Here is a 19,527-nt window from a genome sequence, read left to right as displayed (position 1 = left end):
TTTGATTACACTCCCGACAAACAACACTGTGCCAAAACTTGAAGATGAGTTTTTGACTTAACTCACAAAAAGAAAAGAAAATATCATCATAACATAGTTTCTTTTTTTAGACAACTTTTTTCTTTCATACAAAAAATATAATTCAAACCATTTGCTTCAACACTATGCTTCTCCCAATCCAGAAATCTATTTCAAAGTTTTAAGGTGAAATCAGGTGCGGTCGACTTTACGTGAAGTTAATAACTAAGAGTCATTAGATAAAAATTTAGTCAAATCAGTAAAATCATCTAACGATTCTCAGTTATCAACTTTACGTGAAGTCAACTGCACCTAAATTTCCACCAAATTTTAAACATCCAATCAGTCATTAAATGGATAAAGGTAGAGATTTAAAAATTAAAAATTTAATTAAAATTGAATGAAATATAATAAAATAAAATAATATTTTTATATTTTATTATTATTTTAAATTAATTAACCATAAAAATATGTACAAATTTAGTTGATTTTTTTATTTTTGATTGATTTATTACTAAATAATTTTTTATCTGAATATGATTAATTTAGTAATCACTTTTTATTAATCAGGTTAAACCAGTCAATTTAGTCTAATTGGCAGAACCATGATCTATTTCATGTCCTTGATTTTCTTGGAAGAAAAAAAAAAGTAAAATTCTTTAAATTTATCTTATTTATTATTTTTTAAAAATTAATTATAATTAATAAATATTAAATAAGACAAGTTTGAGTTTTTTTTTCTCTAATATTACTGATAAATTTATGTGAATTTCAACAAAAGAATAATATATAAGAATTTATGTGGGTTGGTAAGATTTTAATATACATAACAAGCAAGTTCGTTACTGACTTAAATTAAATAGTAATTAACAATGTGGCATACGTATCTTGTTAAGTTTTCTTATGTGTACCTTCCATTACTGAATTTGGAGATTTAGGTAGAATTGACAGTTATAAATAAGGGTTGAAAGCTCCACTTAAAAAGGTTTTCCTAAAGTTATCAAACAAATTAAATACACTAAACTACCAAAATAAATTACGGAAGATTATGGTATTGATGAAAAGAATTTTGAAATGTTAAAATGACCAATCTTCTTTTTTAATTATAAAATTATGTAGTTACCAATTTGATATATTTTTATTAATGAAAATGGAAAGAATTGACAGCTTATTTATTTTTATTAAATTTTATCTATGTTTAAAGTTTTTTTATTTGAATCTTTTTATATATTTTTCTAAAAATAAATTTATGAAAATTTTTAAATGTGTATAAATATAATCTTTAACAAAAATATGTAATATATGATATTTTTAATTAATAAAAAATATATGCATTTAGCTTAAATAAGTTTTTTATCTCTATAAAATATTTTTTATCTAACAAAATTTAAAGAATTTCTATTTCGGTTTGCTATTTATTTACTTTGTTAAGTTCTAATATAACCGGTTAAGTGTTAACGTTACAAATTTAAATACTAATATAACATGAGTCATATCCATGTTTAATTTTTCTATTGATTATTTATTTAAAAAATAGTAAGACTTATTTGATAAATATAATTATGACTTTTCATAACAAACAATTTAATATTAAAATAAATATGATAAATGAATAAATATTGTATATAATATATTATCTTTATATATAAGTAGTCATAGCCCTTTTTTTTACCAAAAATAAGAGACTTGAACTCGCAATTTTTTAATTGAATATGGAGAGACTATGCCATTTGAGCTATTACTCATTAGCGTAGTGATAGCCCTTATGAAATTTCTAATAATGAACAAATTATGTGTTAAATATTGGAGTAAAGTATCGTTTTTGTCCTCAACATTTGGGGTAAATCTCAAAGTTGTCCCTAACGTTTGAATCGTTTTATTTAAGTCCCTAACGTTTCAAAATTGACTCAATGTTGTCCTGCCGTTAGAAATCTGTTAACGGAATTGACGGCGGGACAAAATTGAGACGATTTTGAAACGTTAGGGACTTAAATGGGACGAACACGTTGGGGACAAAATGATACATAGAAATAAATTTAAATTTTATCCTTCAATAATATCAATTTTTTACAGTACATAGTTATTCAATTATTTTTTAATCACATATAAGTAACTTACACTTAATCACATTAATTTTATTCTAAATAAATTTATTTTTTTATAATTTTATTCTTAAAAATTTTTACTCATCATAAAATATTTGTAGAATGACTAGTACATAAATTTGTGGGAAAAAAATGATAAATATATAATAAAGTATTGTGATTCTAGTCATTTTACAAATATTTCATGATGAGAAAACCTTTAAGAGTAAAATTATAAAAAAATATTTAGAATTAAAATAATGTGATTAAGTGTAATTTACTTAAATGTGATTAAAAATAATTGAATAACTATGTATCATAAAAGATTGATATTAGTGAAGGATAAAATTAAAATTTATTTTTATGTATCATTTTCGTCCCCATCGTTTTTGTCTTATTTAAGTCCCTAACATTTCAAAATCGTCTTACTTTCGTCCTGCCGTCAATTCCATTAACAGATCCTAACGGCAGGATAACATTGAGTCAATTTTAAAACGTTAGAGACTTAAATAGAACGATTCGAACGTTAGGGACAACTTTGAGACTTATCCCAAACGTTGGAGACAAAAACAATACTTTACTCTAAATATTGCTATGGACATTTACAAAATATTATTGGTATTTTATGTTTTTATAATTAAAATAATATTTTTTATTATAAAACATCCGTTTATAATTAGACAAAAAATTTTATTGACGTTTTATACTATCATCACAATAATATAAAACTAAAATAATAAAATATTTTTGTATTTTACGTTGAAATTATTTATATATAAAAATTTTAGCCCATATTTATCACGTAATATCTCACGTTGAAAATTTGCTCGGGCTTGCGTGCAAATTAATCTTGGTTTGCCGGTGGTCCGGAGTGTGATTGTCGATGAGTTTGAATATAAGGTAGAGTATGAATGCTTACACCTTATTTGTGACAAGTGCAATTGTTTCGGACATCCAGCAACTGACTGCAGAATGACCTCAATAGAGTCAGAAAGGATGGATCGAAAGGAAACATCAGTGACCGAGACGGCGGCCCGAGTGGTGCAGCCACAGGAAGCCTCAAAAGAGAAAATTTTTGAATTTGGATGCAATCCCAAAGAGTCAGTGATAGTTGCAGAAATTGGGGAGGAATTAGATGATACGTTGCATAGGAAGGAAGTGGGGTCCCAGCATTTGGAAAATGAGGCTGGCTGGACCAAAGTCAGCGGTAAAAGGAGAGGAAAATTGAGCCAATCAAATAAAGTCCAACAAACCTCTAAGGACAAAGTGCCGGTGCGCTCAAATCAGAAATTTGACCAGAACCGTGACTTTGGGCTACGTATGAGAGGAGTCGAATCAGGGGTGAAGACCGGGTCGGTTAGCGGATCTAAGGCACGCATGGCATCTTCCAAACAGCAAGGGGTGAAGGGCAAAGCTATCTCCGTTGCGGTGCCGACTTTCACTGCCATTATCAAAAACGGACACAAGAGGTTGCGCCCTTCTTCTTTGCAGAATTCGCCGTCGACTCCGGACTGCCTTGGCGACACCAGCAAGCAGCAAATCGGTGAATTGGAAGGGTTGTTAGTGGAGGGACACAGACAAACTGGGCAACAACTGGACAAGGACAAGCAAGTCTCAGGGGGATATAATGGTGGATCTTCATCATCTCGTTAGGGACTTCAGCTGAGGTTGGTCATTTTACAATACAAATTGTTTTATGGATTATTTAGATTTAAGCTTTCTATTTTGGAATATTAGAGGTGCCTCTAATAAATTGGCCCGGGTTCATAGTAAGGAGTTAGTGAATAAATTTCACCCTACTTTTTTCATTCTGTTTGAAACCCATATTGCTTTCGAGAGGATGAAATCTTTTTGGAATAATCTAGGTTACCAGGGTGTTGGTATTGTTGAGGCTAATGGTCATAGTGGGGGTATCTGGGTTTTATGTTCAAATTCAAATATTTCTGTGAGAGTATTGGATGTAGTTGATCAATGTATCAGTTTTGAAATCACTATGGGCAATACATCTAGTTACTGCAGTGCGGTGTATGCTAATCCGCATATACATCGGCGTAAAGAACTGTGGGGTGACTTGACAAGGATTGCTAATATGATCCACGGACCTTGGATTGTGTTAGGGGACTTTAATGATGTTCTGTGGCAGAGTGAAGTTAGAGGGGGGCAGTTTAGACTTGCCAGAGCAGAACAATTTGCGGAAATATTAGAGGATTGTGGGCTGTTTGATATGGGGGCTATTGGGAGAAGATTCACTTGGTACAGGAAGGTGAAAGGTGGGGTGCAGGTGGCTAAGAAGCTTGATAGAGCAGTCATCAACCAGGACTGGCGACTAATGTTTCCGGAGGCTTATACTGAGGTGCTGGCGCGCCTTCACTCTGATCATTGCCCATTATTCACTAGGTGCAAGATGGCAAAGAGGGCTACCAAGGGCCATCGTCCGTTCAGATTCCAGGCTGCGTGGATGACTCATCCTCTTTTTAGGAATGTTGTTGATACAGCTTGGAATAGAGGAGCTCCGGATGTAGTCAAATGTTTGTTGGAGGTTCAAAAAGAGGCAACTAGCTTCAATAAAAAGGTTTTTGGTAATATTTTTGTTAAGAAAAGGGAGTTGGAGAGGCTTTTGAATGACGTCCAGATTACTCTAGAGAGTCGGGAGGATCAACAGCTTAGGATAAAAGAGCAAGTTTTGCATCAGGAACTGAATGCTGTCCTTCTTCAAGAAGAGCTGTTGTGGTATCAAAAATCTAGAGAACAATGGGTGAGATGTGGAGACAGAAATACAAAATTTTTTCATCTGCAGACAGTTATCAGGAGAAAGAGGAACAAAATCCATGGGTTATTTTTGGAGGATGGGTCTTGGGCCACGGAGACTACGACTCTAGAAATGGCGGCAAATTCTTTCTTTCAAAAGCTCTTTTCTACAAGGGAGGATATTGACCTGGACGCCATGGGGCCTTTTCCTTGTCCGTCTCTTAGTACTGAGGCTTGTCAAAAGTTAGTGGAACCGGTGACGTCTGAAGAGGTTAAAAGAGCTGTGATGACCATGAGTTCGTTTAAAGCCCCAGGGCCAGATGGATTTCAAGCAATTTTCTACAAAGAGTTCTGGGACTCTCTTAGCAACGATGTGTGTGGACTGGTCAAGCGAGCTTTTGAGGGTGAGCCAATGAATGCGGCTATTTTCGATACTCTAATTGTTCTAATTCCTAAAGTGGAAGTTCCCTCTTCCTTACGGGAGTTTCGGCCTATTAGCTTATGTAATGTAATTTATAAAATTGTCACAAAGGTTCTAGTTAACAGGTTCAGACCTTTCCTGTCGGAGATCATTGGTCCTTTGCAAGGAGGGTTCATTCCAGGAAGAGGAACCACAGAGAATATTATCATTGCTCAGGAGATTATGCACTTCATGAGGAACACCAAGTCTCGAAAAGGGACCATGGCATTCAAGATTGATTTGGAAAAAGCTTATGACAGGGTAGACTGGCGTTTTTTGGAAGCTACTTTGGTCCGGTTTGGGTTTCCAAAGGCTACCATTAATCTTATATTGAATTGTGTGACTTCCTCTTCATTGGCAGTTTTGTGGAATGGGAACAGGCTCCAAAATTTCAATCCAAAGAGAGGGTTGAGGCAAGGAGATCCTATGTCTCCTTATCTATTTGTACTCTGTATGGAAATGCTTGCTTGCTTTATCTCTCATAGAGTTTCCCAAGGTTTGTGGAACCCAGTTGCGGTTTCTAGGAACGGACCACGACTCTCTCATTTGATGTTTGCAGATGATCTTTTGCTTTTCTGTCAGGCATCAAAAGCTCAAGTAATAGAGGTCATGCATTGTTTGGACTTGTTTTCTAGAGCGTCAGGTTTAAAGGTAAATCTTCATAAGTCAAAGGCCCAGTGTTCCAAGAGGGTGTCGGAGAGGAGAAAAGAGGTTCTCTCAGGGGTCTCTAACATCCGTTTCTGCAATGATTTGGGTAAATATCTGGGAATTAACATCGGTCATGCCAGAGCTTCCAGGAAGACGGCTCAGGAGGTTATTGAAAAAATTTCGAGAAAGCTCTCCAGTTGGAAAGGACGCCTACTAAATAAGGCAGGGAGGCTTTGTCTTGTTAAATCGGTTATGACCTCTATCCCAGTTTATGAAATGCAAATTTCTCTTCTCCCGAAGTATGCATGTAATAAAATTGATTCCTTAATGAGACAGTTCTTGTGGAAAGGCCAAGCGACTGGAAAAGGGCTGCCTCTGGTCAGGTGGGAGGTCGCCATAACTCCTAAAAAGGCAGGAGGATTGGGTATTAGGGATACTTCCTGTGCTAACATGGCGCTTTTGGGAAAGTTGGTATGGGATTGTCTAAACAATAGTGAGAAGTTATGGGTGCAGGTTTTGAAGCATAAATATCTCAGGAATCAATCTGGTATGAACGGAAACAGTAGAAATTCTTCATCGGCTACCTGGAAGAACATTGTTAGTGCCTATGAGCATCTCAAGGAAGGGCTTCATTGGAATATTGGAGATGTCCACAAATCAGTTTGGTATGATGAGTGGACTCCTTTTGGTAAACTTTGCAACCTTGTTCCTTATGTACATATTTCTGAATCAGATTTCATGGTGGCTGACTTGTGGAAAGGGGTGTCTTGGGAGGTTGATAGTCTTACCACGCCTATTCCGCATGAGATTAAGCAGTTTATTTGTGGTCTGAGATATCCTAGTTCGACTGAGTTGGAGCCACAGTGGGAGTGGTGGCCTGCAGCATCAAAAAAGTATAGTGCAAGGGAGGGTTACAGATGGTTATTAAAGAAAGCATTAAATTGGAATGCCAATAGTAATTGGAACTGGTTGTGGAACACAAACATTCCAGAGAAGTTCAAATTTACTATGTGGCTTGGCTTACATGATGCTCTACCAACTGAGACCTTTCGATTCAAGCGGCATTTAGCTTCTTCAGATATGTGTAAGAGATGTAACAAGGCGCAGGAGACTATGGAGCATTGCCTTAGAGACTGTGAACGATCAAAGGCAATTTGGTATATGTTGGATCCTAGTATCCTGGACTCGACGACTGGTACTGCTCTTGAAGAGTGGTTTCGGAAGGCCTTGGCTAACAATGAGGCGTCCTTTGGTGCAGGACTTTGGTGGGTATGGAGACATAGGTGCAATGACATATTCAATACTGACAACCCTTGGACAGACCACAAGGTTGTTGCCTTGGCCAGAATTACCGCCAAGGACTTACAGGTTTACAGGAATCGAAGCAATGCCTTTAGGTCTCTCCGAAATTGCCTGTGTTGGGAACCACCGGTAGGTAATAGTTTTAAAGTTAATTGTGATGCAAGCTTGTATATGGATTCAAATTTAGCGGGATTTGGGTGTATTATTAGAGATTCTAAGGGAGATTGGATCTCGGGCTGCTCTGGAAGCATTCCCCCTTGGTCTATAATCAGATGTGAATTATTTGCTGCTTGGAGGGGGCTGGTTTTAGCTTGGGATTGCGGTTTGAGGGATATTATATGTGAAACGGATTGCCTTGACATTCTGCCCATCATGCATGAGCTTACAAGTGGGTATTCATCTGAAGTAACAGATTTGGTTCACAAGATTCAGGAGCTTTTATCTCGTCCTTGGCTTGTTCACGTTGAATGGGTGTCCCGAGAAGCAAATAGAGCTGCGGATTGGATGGCTAAATATAGTGCCAAGAATAACTCTAATCATGTTATTTGGTCTGAGCCTTGTGTTGATCTTCAACGAATCATCCGCTCGGATTTAGGATAGTTTTTGCTTTGTTTCTTTCCTTGTTTAGACACCAAAAAAAATCTCATGAATAAAAGATATAATCCCTTTCTAAAGTAAACAAATTTCCTCTTCCAAGTAAAATTCTCTCAAAAACTTCAAATCAAGAGCTTTTTAATTGTACAATTGAAATTTTATTTATAACAAGAGGGAATATTTATATTATTGAGCCACCCCAAAATTATTGCTCAAGATCCATAGGAACATGAAAGTTTGCTAACTAATTAAGATTTTAATTATTTAGTTAGTCCAACAGCAAAAATGCGGTCAAAAACCTGAAAACGTCATTCGCTTGTAAAAAAGAATGCAATTTGCAAATCTAAAATTTCAAGCATCATTCATTATTCATCATTAAAACATTGTAACATGTTAAGAATCTTATGCTATTAAATTGAAGAAATCAAAGCACTACTATTCAGCAAGATTGTCAGGCAAAATCGTCGACATATCTTGGGATTCCTCCAAAAATTTTATTCTTTAATGAAAATGACAGCAAATAAAACCATTTAGTATTTTAAAAAAAAAATCTATTTTGTGGCCTAATGGCACATATTAAATTTATAAATTAAAAAATATTAAAAAATAAAAAATTTAAAATTTTAATATATTTATTTTATATTTATTAAATAAAAATATTTAAAATTTTTTATTAATGACAAATTTATTAAGATGTTCAGAACATTGATCATGCTTAATTTATATATCTTCACACATTATTAAATTACTAATATCTGTTTCGGAGGCTGCAAATTAAAGCACACCTTCTTAATCACGCTTTGAATTAATTTAAAATTTTAAAGCCAATAACGTGGATGATGTTATTCATATACTATATAGTTCTGACTTCTGACAATCCTAAATTCCTCTTCAATTTTCATTTTTTTTAAAATAAAAAACAAATTGTTTAATTAAAATTAGTTAGTGCTAGCGTTGTGTCAATAATTAGAAAGTATGTTTTAGGGTGAATAATGCCAGCTTTTGAAAGAGAAAATATATCTTTTTAATTAGGAGATAGATGAGATCAAGTAAAAAGATTAGTACTAATGAAATTAAATTATTAATTAATTAATATATATTTGAAGGTAAGTGTTGGATTTCTTTCTCCCACTTCAAGTTTGCCGTACAGTGATGTCTTAAGGATCAGTTCTTTGTGTGATTTGTGCCCTTCACTTTAGGGTATCTGTCCTCCAACATGAAAAAAGGGTTTGGCTTGTGGAATGGGACAACTAGCATCACCACTACATTTTTCATCAAAAAATATTGTACATTTGATTTGATTCCTTAATAAAGTTTATTCTAGATATAATAGTTTTTTATTTTTTTAATTTTATTCTATTTTTATCCTTATATTATTAATTAGTATCTAATTTATTATTGGAAATTAAAATTTTTCCCTATTAAACTTGCTTAATATTAACTTAGTGTTTATGCTTTGAATATTTACATCAAATTTTTTATTCTTTCATTAAATAAATAATTAATTATTAATATATGATTTATGTAATACTAACTTTATAGGTTAAGTACGATTTTGGTCTTTAAGGTATAGGTCGAAATTTTTTTCGTCCCTAATCTTATTTTGCATACAAAATTGTCCTTTTATTTAAATATTAAAAGTTTGGACCAAATTATTAAGAAAATAAAATAAAAAAAAAGAGTGTTTGTGCTTCTCTAAAGAGGGAAGGGAAGAAGAAGGGGAGAGGAAGGAAAAAGAAGAAGTTATCCACGATTTACCTCTACCTCTACTTCTGCCGTCACTTTCGTATGATTTTGGTCCTTGAGTTAAGGATGATTTTGAAACCAAGTTAAACCTTAGGGATAATTTTGTATGCAAAAAAAATATTGGAGACGAAAAAAAATTTTCGTCCTATACTTTAAGGACCAAAATCGTACTTAACCATAATTTTATTAAGCATCTTACATAGTTTGCATAATATCTTTTAGTTCAACAAAACAAAAATTAATTTATCGCAAATTTAAATTTTATTTAAAAATTTTCAATTTGTCCTAATTAATGAGTTGCTACATATTACGTATATATATAGAACGAAATTTAAATTACCAATAATTATTTTAGCATATTAGTGAGTTAAACACTACTTGACTAATCAAAGTTTGTTAATTTTATTTTGTGTTTATTTTATTCTAAAATGATTTTAAAATTTAATATTTGATACCATTTGAAAGTTAAAAATTAGTTTTGAAGAATATTTATTTTATAAAAAAAGTATAAATATGTAGAAAACAATATTTATAGTAAAAAAGTGCAGGCATATAGATAGAGAAGCTTGATAGGCCCCCAATCTCAGCATGCAAGAAAGTTTCTGAGAGCAATCAAATGTCACGTTATATGAGATGGGAGAAGAGTGTTGAGAGTTGAAAAAGTGCATCATCAATGGAAGATGAGAGTAGAGAGGTTGTATTGTTAATAACATGGTAGAGCCAAGCTACATATGCTATGTACAACCTTATTTGGCAAAATCTTAAATTCAATTCCAGAAAGTCACCATTTACTCACACTTCTTTTTTGCCTTTTATTTGACTTTGACTACTTGTTGCCCTGCAAAGTTATTTCTTTTAGGGATACGTTTGTATTTTGAGATTGAAACTAAGAAATTGAAATTGATTATTGCAAATTAAAACTTCAGTTTCGGATATAAAATTTTAGTTTTTTTAATATTTTTAAAAACTGAAGATACATGAAAATGAATTTTTTAGGTAGTGTTTTTAAGAGGGATAAAAATTGAAAATTTGAGATTAAAAGATAGAGACGGAGAGACAGAGACTGAAATAAATTTTAGTATTGTGTTTGATGTAAAATGAGAGATAAAAACTGAAATAAAAATGAAACTCTAATTTAATTTGTACAAAGAGTAAAGTTAAAATTAATTAATTGAAATGGAAGTATTTTAAGTATAAAATGTTATTAAAGTTTTAGATTTTAGTCTCTATCTCTAAAAATTTCAGTCTTCTATGTCTTCACTTTTTTAGATGTACTGAAATACTTGAAATTTTAGGAACAGAGATTAAAATTTTAGTACTAGTTTTTGAACTAATAAACATGATATTAAGTTTTAATTTTTCAATTTCCGATAGTTATTCAAAACAAACGCTACCTTAGTGATAAATCGGAGACTAAAACTTTAATAATATTTTTTTAAAATATACTCATTTAATTTTTTTAAATTTTAAATATACTCCTTAATCTTTATATTTATCTTAAACTAAATATAATATTGTGACGACATAACTTTGTCTTATATATTTTATACTAAAGATAATACAAAATTTTAATTTAGTTTATATTTTTTAGTCTCTGTCTCATAGTCACTCTTTCAAATGTGCCCTTAGCTTCTTCCTCTATTATTTATATAATTTTGACTAAACTTGAGGAAGAACAAAGTAATATATTCAAGAGTAAATTATCAATTCTTTTGTTATAGAGAATTTGAAAATATAAACTAATTTGATGTTTATTAAAAATTGGATTAACTCAATAAAATTATCTAAAATTAGTAGTTTTTAATCCAGTAATTTTATCAAATGTTTTGAATAATTTTATCGAATTAATATAAACTTTATGACTATCGAATTAGATTTACATTTTTTATAGTTAAAATTCTCAATATTAATTTTTTTATAATAAAAAATAGTAGTTTAATTTTTAACTTCAAGATTGGAATATATATATATATATATATATATATATTATTCTTTGATGGAGTAGTTATTATTCAATATAATATTCATTGTATATTTCCATGTGGCTTTGTTTTGCTGATTTAATTTGAAGCAACCGCGCGAGGAGGATGGAGATTATTAGAGAAGCATTCATTATTGTGGCATTTCTCTAATTTGCTTATGATTAAATAATAGTTAATATTTAATATACATAATTTTCTTATAGAAGTCAACAACATGCTTATGCTTATTTTCTTAATTAATCAACATTTGACGAAAAGTGATTCAATTCGATTAATCATTCTTGTTATTCCATAATATTTGATCAATTAGTTAGAAGCTGAAATACTGAATTTGCGGATTGACTTAGTGGCACATGATTGATTTCATTTGACTAATTTTATTTAGTTTTTAACCTACAAAATAATAACAAACTCATGCATTATTCAACCCTCGTTGAATATTCAAACTTTTGGAGTTGGAAATCACTTTAATTTATTAATTAAATCTAACAATCTAACAATGTACGTGTATAAAGAATGTCGGTGTAATTATATACTAAGTATTACTATTAAGGTTGATTTTAGTGATTAAGCTAATGTTTGTCTATATATGATATTCCCATTATCAACTACTTGTAGTTATATTGACTTTTGTACATGTTTACACACATAAGGGATTAGTTAATTAGTTTTACATTTACATATAGGGGATAATTTTTTTTTTTTGTTCTTTTGAATTTTGAAATATATATATATATATATATATATATATATATATATATATATATATATATATATATATATATATATATAGGTCAATTTTGGAATCTTCATTTTTTTTCTTAAACTCCTATAAAAGAAAATTTGGTGTTACGTAGATAACCTGAGATAGGTGGATTGGATTTGAAAGATTGGTCCAAGTATTAATGGAAGGTGGTCTCCGATTTCTTCACATTCGGGAGCCGAAGTCCGAGTTGTGTATTTAAAGAATGGGGATGGTATCTGTAAAGACACTCCGATACCTAAGTAAGCGAGGAGTTCAGCAGGTTTAGAGAATATTGGAATTTAGAGATACTTGAGAGGTGTTAGGGTATATATAGTGGTGATCCAATAACCACTGTTAGAGTAGCTCCACTTCTAAAGCTGGATAACCGTCCATTTATCTTAGAGTTGTTGAGATATTGCTCTTAGAAGTGGCAATCGCTACTGCAGCGGCACGTGAAGTGGCACAAGCCCCCTCAGTGCCATCGCCTCACTGTATGGCGCACCCACGCTCATAGTCGTCGTCACAATTGTCACATTGCGGAGCTTCATCGTGGCGGCGAATGACCCGGTGCCGCCACCGACATCGAGGCCCAGCCGGATGACTGACTTTACGGACTTGGCAATCTGGAAGAGCTGCGAGATCGGGAGATCGAGGTCGGTCTTGTAGGTTGTGAACTTGGACGAATCGGAGGAAGGGTTGAAGCCTAGGTTAGGGTTTTGGCGGTGGAAGCAATTGAAGGATTTACAAGGGTAATGGTCCCAAATTACAGAAGAATCGGAGAGTGAAAAAGGGAAAGGGTCTTGAGGGATAGGGCATGAGGGTTTGTGCGGCGCGGTTTGGAAGAAGCGGCGGCGGAGAAGGGGTGACAGCCCCGGAGGATAAGAGATTCGGCGAGGTCGGAGTCGGAGGGGCAAAGGGATAAGGGAGTGTAGGACATATACTTGTGGAGGTGGTCAGGGTGGTTGTGGCAGGAAGAGGCTATCGGGTTGAGGTGGGAGTATCGGGTTGAGGATTAGGACATCACACAAAACGACGTCGTTTTGAACGATAGGAACTTATGTTTCTATTTTTCAAAAGCTCCATTCCACTAACGTGCCACGTGGAAAGCCATGATGCCAGGTAAGCAGAAGGGGAGCCACGTCAGAGGGCTGGCAATTCATACCCTACCCGCGGGTACCCAACCCGGTCCAACCCGTTCGGGTAGGGTAGGCTTCTACCCTACCCGCAACAGGTAGGGTAGGGTACAGTCCGGTATGCCTGCGGGTAGGGTAGGGTACGGGTTTAGGGTGTACCCTACCCTACCCTACCCGCACTTTATATATAACACATATTTTATAAAAATTTCTCTATATAGTGAAGGAAGTAAGAGTTGAACCCACAACCTTTCTTATATAATGACTTATAATAAGTGAACAATCACTAAACTAGTTAGTTAATTTAGTAATTTAGAGCATTAGTTTTTTATTTTTTATGTTATTAATACGTATAAAATTCGAAATAATTGAATTTTATGTTTACTTTGAAAAAATTTGATATTTCTGCGGGTAGGGTAGGGTAGGGTAGGGCTTAGAATTTTAGGGTGTGGGTAGGGTTAGGATTGAGAGATTCTCAACCCGCGGGTAGAGTAGGGTAAAGTTTTAATGAAATTTTCAACCCGCGAGTAGGGTTAGGGTAGGGTCCAAACCCTACCCTACCCTACCCATTGCCAGCCCTACGTCAGCCTTTTCTGTTGGGTCTGATGGTGGCTTATGAACGGGGGGACTGATCCGTCCAACTTTTAAAAACGTCAGGGACTTAAAAGTATTTTTCAATGGTCAGGAATTAAAATGTCTACGAAGTAAAAAGTCAGGGACTAATTTATCTTTTTCTCTTCTTTTATTTGCTTGAGGATTGTACCAAATTACCCCATCTAATAAAATTCACTATATCTTTAATTAAAAAATCCCACTAAAATAAATAAATCATTTTAGCAAAAAAATAATAAAGAAGGAGGGTATAGCCTTTAAGTAGCATTGTCTTGTGATAATTAATTATATTAAAGTCCAAGGTAACATAAACAAACTAAATAGAAGACACAATATATCACAAAACCTAGCTAAACATTATATTTATTATTTTGTGATTTGGCCCACTATATAGCTAGATATATATAGGATGATGAAGAATCCCTCTAGAGCTTGGATTTGTAGGACATTAGAAAAACAAGGAGACAACATAAGATACTATATAAGTATAAGATAAGGGTTTTCACATTGCAATTTGAAAGCAATTTAATTTAATTTAATTTTTGTCAATCAATTCCCTTGTCTTGAGCGTTGCATAAGTAAAGAAGTAAGGTATATATGGGTATGATGATATAGGCATGACACTTAGCCCTAATAAAAAAATTAAAGATGTCAAACATTCAATGGAAGAAATGAAATAAAATACTATTGGTAGGGTTATTATTAATTAAAATATATAGTTTGTATTTAATTTGTAAAATATTCCAAATTAAAGATAAAGAGGGGGTCGGTGATCGAACTTCCATGAAAAGACACCATCAAGTTTAACAGCATAATCATATCATGTTTGCTTATAATCTGCCAAATTTGGGGGAGAAAGATAAAATGAGATTGAAGAAAAGTCAAAAAGGAGATAAGGTTAATAACTAATCAATTTAATTTATGTCTTTTTTTGAAAAAAAAATTATAAGCGAATTTTTCGCCTATAAATTACCAATATTGTAGTGATTGGACTTTCCCACATTGGTAAAAAAATTGAGGAATTTTCAACAATTTTATAGTAGAATAAATGATAACAAATTACCATTGAGGCTTTATATATTTATATAATTAATTTTAAATATAGTTTAATTTGAGTTGGTTAAGTTATTAAATATTAATTTATTTATTCACTTAAGTAAGTATTAATAGTTCGAATTTGATTTTATATATATAATAATTTATTGATTACTGAGTAGAAAAATATTATGAAAAGCTTAAAAAAAATAAATCTGATTATATTATTAATTATCAGAATGCATGAGATTTTGATGGAAAAAAAATTGAAGACATGGAGTAAATGTCTTGTAATAGAATATTTCAGGATAAGAAGAAAGTAGTAGAAAAATTTAAAGTAACGAATTTAATACATCGAAAGATTTTTATAACAAATATTATAAGTTTAGTTTTTAAATGAGTTTTCTTAAGACATATAATTTATATCTAAATAATTTTATGCAAAGATCTAATTTATGTTATTTATATAAGGTGGGGTAAAAGGGATTAAAGCTTAATCCACAAATCAAATACAACAAATACTCAAGTGTCCACTCATCAAATAATACCCTCTCTCATTCCAAAGAGAGGTGTGCTTTGTGACACTAATCATGCCACTACCCCATTGTCTTTATTGTGGTAATTAATTACTTTTTAGCCTTTTGCACCATTTTAATTTGCTTGGATTTTCAAACATAATTAGATAGAGATCGCATGCATGATCTTATATTATAATCTATAAGTTGTTCACTTTGAAATATCTTTTATAAAGAAAATAACTGTGATGCTCTCTGGGTTAATGAGTTGTTGCATGCATAAAAAAGAATTTAAACTCTTAACACTTGCTTAAGCGGACGAGTGAGTTAACCACTCGATCAACTTAAGTTAGTTGAATATAAGTCATATTTGATATTTAATTTTATGCACTGTAAAAGATTATTTTAATGTAATTATTAAGATTAGTGTAATTTATCAATAAATTAAAATGATTAAAAATTTAATTATATTATATCAATACAAGATTAGTTAATTAATATTAAGACATAAAAAAAATCATAATACGTTATTTTTTTTTCTAATATACGAAGATAAATAAAAAAAATTAAAATATCACCATTTAAAAAAAATTCATACGTATAAATGAAAATTGGGAAATATGCATGAATATTCTTGACTTGATTATCTCCGTTTAATTAATTGACCTATGGCTATGAATGTTTTCCCCTTAAGAATACAAATATATTTATTATATTCTTCAATTAAGAAGTAAAAATTAACAGAGACATGAACCTCGTTCTTGGTGTTTATTATTATTTCTTAATTCGTTTAAATAAATCAATATAATAGCCACTTGGGTTCACATCATCAACTCGGTTTCCATAAGGGTTGACAATGCAAGTAACTGATTCAAAATCCCAATTTCACAAACTTGCCATTCCATCCAATGATCCAAACTTTATATAACAAGAGATGCCTTTCTGAATCACTAATTTTAGTAATTTAATCAATAATAATTAAGGGCCAATTTGTACATTGATTATTATTTCCCCTCAGATAATTAGAGGCTACTTTCTAGCTTTAATAATTCATTCTTAGCATTTTTTCCCCTTTAATTTGATAAAATTAAATGGCTGTGCACTAATGGTGACAACTATATATTAATTATCACAATCCTAGCAGTTTAGGGTGACAAATCTTATCGGCAAGATTTGGATTGTATAGCAAAATTTCTACCAACAGACATGCATGTACTAATGTAATAAATTAATTGTTTATTATGAAAACAAAGAATAATAAAGATTATATTATATATATAACTATTTGTTATAATATTTGAACCATTGTATAAGTTTTACTAAAATTTTTTTTTACCTAATTTTCAATAGCATAACAAATCCAAGTCTCACGAAATGTATGTATGTATTTCTCAAATATGATTATAGGAATAAAATCTTTTCTATAAAATTATTATTTCTTTAAAAATTTAAATATATTTAAAATATATATATATATAAATAATTATATTTCTAATATATTTTATCTCACAAAAGTCTTTTTTAAATTTGTCATAAAATTTTTATCTCAAAAATTTAAACTAATAAAAATAAACATATAAATAATTATATTTTTAGTACGTCTTTTATGTCTCTTTAGAGAAGTTAAACCCTAAAGTAGTCTCTAAGATGAGATTCACAAAATGCATTGATTTGATTTTTGACTTATCAATTGCACCGTTTAGGTCCTTGATATTATAAAAATACACCAAATTGATCTCTTACCTTATTTTTGGCCATTTAGACTTACCGCCGGCATTGACATGGCAAATCAATGTCATGCTGTATACCACGAAACAACGTCGTATGGTTTTTGTCGTCGTTTAATAACAAGTAATAGTTAAAACTTTGTAACCTCGACGTTTGTGATCACTTCTTCGTCTTCTTTTTCTTTTCTTTTTTTTTTCTGAACTTAAACACTCTGCGCGACAAAATTTTTTGGTCTGTAACTATTGATACGATGTTCTGAAATTAGTTTCTTAAAAATTAAGATAATAAGATGAGGTACATAAATAATTATATTTATAATAAATTTACGTAAATTTTACATAAATTTTTTTATTTACCTTATATTAACTTTTTTTTTATTTTTAGATCAACAAAAACATATCTTTCTTCGTATATATAAACAAAATAGGAATAAGTATTTTTTTGTCCCTAATGCTTAGGGTCAAAATCGAAACCGTTCTTAACATAATTTTTTATTTAGAATCATCCTTAATATTTTATTTTCGTATTAAAATCGTCTTTTTTAATAAAATTTTTAATTTTATTACTAAATTACCCATATTCTAATAAATAAAAAATATAAAATAAAAAAGAAAAGAACGCGAGGGGGGAGGGGAGAAAGGAAAAGGGGAAAGGCGCGAGGGAGGGGGGAAGAAAAGGGAAAAAGGAGATGGGGAAGGGGAGGGGAGAGGGGACGGCGCCGGTGAAGCTTGGAGCCGCCGTCGCCGTCGCCATCGGGAATCACCATTTATCCCACCGTCATTCCCTTTTAAACAACACAACCTCAACAGCTTTGACAAAAACCCAAAAGAAAGAAAGAAAGAAGAAAGGAGAGAGGAGCTGTGACGGGGGAGAAGAGAAGAGGGAAAGGAGATGCGCCGGCGCTGCTAGGGTTCGCCGCTACCGTTGCGTCGTCATCAGGCCTTGAAGAGAGACCACGCCGCTGCGCTGTCACTGCCGATTCGCCCATGAGCTGCCATCGGGGAAGCAGAACAGCGAAGAGAGGGAGATGCGCGAGGAAGGAGAAAGGACGAAGCGCGAGGCGGTGACGGAAGGGGAAGAGGCACGGGCGGCGCCGATGGTTCTACTTCGGCTTCTGCGCATTTGGTTCTTCTTCTGCATCTACTTCTGCATCTGCATCTGCATCTGCTTCTTCTGCTTCTGCGTCTGTGTCTGCTTTTGTTTTTGTTTTGTTTCTATTTCTAATTCTGCTTGTGATTCTGATTTTGATTTATTATTTTTTTGATTTTATTATTGTTGTGTGTTGATTTTGTTGTTGAATTTGATGTTGTTGTTTCTGAATTTGAATAATGTGTTATTATTGGTGTTCTTGAATCTGATTATTAGTATTTAATGGGAGCAAAGGAGGTGGCGGTGGTGGAATAAGGGAGGTGGTAGTGGTGGTAAAGGTGCTGGTGGTGGTGGAGGGTATTTTTGTCCGTAAAAAGTTAAAAAAGAACGATTTTAATACGAAATAAAACGTTAAGGACGATTCTAAATAAAAAATTATGTTGGGAACGATTTCAATTCTAACCCTAAACGTTAGGGACCAAAACAATACTTACCCCAACAAAATATAAACATCATTATCCCTACAAATGAGAACAATTTAATCAAGCAAGTAATTGATTTAATTAAAGTAGCTAATATAAATCTATAGCTTGTGGTGTGCTCCCTAAAGCTATAAAGTATAAAGTATATATATACACCCTTCAATAATACTATCCATTCACTTAATCTAAAGTGCTAACATATATATTGATCAACTAAGATATTATTGAAGCTTCCATGCTTCAGCAGCTAGCATATCCTCGTTAATGCCAAACACAAAAAGTAGAGATAGTAAATTAACAAATTATATTTGCAAAAAAGAGATATAGATCACATTATTGCAAGTTAATTAATTAGTTTCCCTTCCATTTGTCAGAATATGCATATGATTATTCCCTTTAGTGGGTGTAGCAACATATTTCCAGCATGGTTAATGGTGGTTATGACAAAGATCATATATATTATATATTAAATGATAAATTAATTAATATGATGCGTTGAACATACATACAATTTTTCCTCCAATCTAACATGTTTCCATAGAAAATATTGCACTACTTGCTTATGATTAGTCTTAGCTTTTTAGATACTCCAAAAAATTCATTTGG

The 19,527-nt window shown here is 32.2% G+C and overlaps 1 pseudogene; it reads right to left on the bottom strand.

Moving 5' to 3' along the window:
* Nucleotides 1-12,725: 12,725 nt before the first annotated feature.
* LOC140177705 (probable methyltransferase At1g29790) lies at nucleotides 12,726-13,321 on the bottom strand (annotated as a pseudogene).
* Nucleotides 13,322-19,527: the final 6,206 nt, after the last annotated feature.

This window comes from Arachis hypogaea, chromosome 2 (assembly GCF_003086295.3).
Source record: "Arachis hypogaea cultivar Tifrunner chromosome 2, arahy.Tifrunner.gnm2.J5K5, whole genome shotgun sequence".
In the NCBI taxonomy this organism is placed as follows: domain Eukaryota; kingdom Viridiplantae; phylum Streptophyta; class Magnoliopsida; order Fabales; family Fabaceae; genus Arachis; species Arachis hypogaea.
The sequence above is the reverse complement of the archived record's forward strand: the minus strand, read 5'-3'. Positions and strand labels throughout refer to the sequence as shown.